Raw genomic sequence first — 264 nt, 5'->3', positions numbered from 1 at the left:
ATCGCGGTTCTGTCAAAACATCTTTATCGTTGTCTTGAGAGCGATTTAACCTCTTGTTGATGATCTTTCATAACAATAAGAAAATGAATATATTTGAAGATTTTGAAATCGACGAAGATTTTTACGAATTTGTGGATCACATTTTAAATTTTATTCTGTAATAAATATATATTATATATATATGTAAATATATATATATAATATTTTATATTATATATATATATATATGATAATCCAAATAAAAAAAGATATCGATAAAAAAGA

This window comes from Cyphomyrmex costatus, unplaced genomic scaffold (assembly GCF_001594065.2).
Source record: "Cyphomyrmex costatus isolate MS0001 unplaced genomic scaffold, Ccosl1.0 scaffold443, whole genome shotgun sequence".
Taxonomy (NCBI): Eukaryota; Metazoa; Arthropoda; class Insecta; order Hymenoptera; family Formicidae; genus Cyphomyrmex; species Cyphomyrmex costatus.
The sequence above is the reverse complement of the archived record's forward strand: the minus strand, read 5'-3'. Positions refer to the sequence as shown.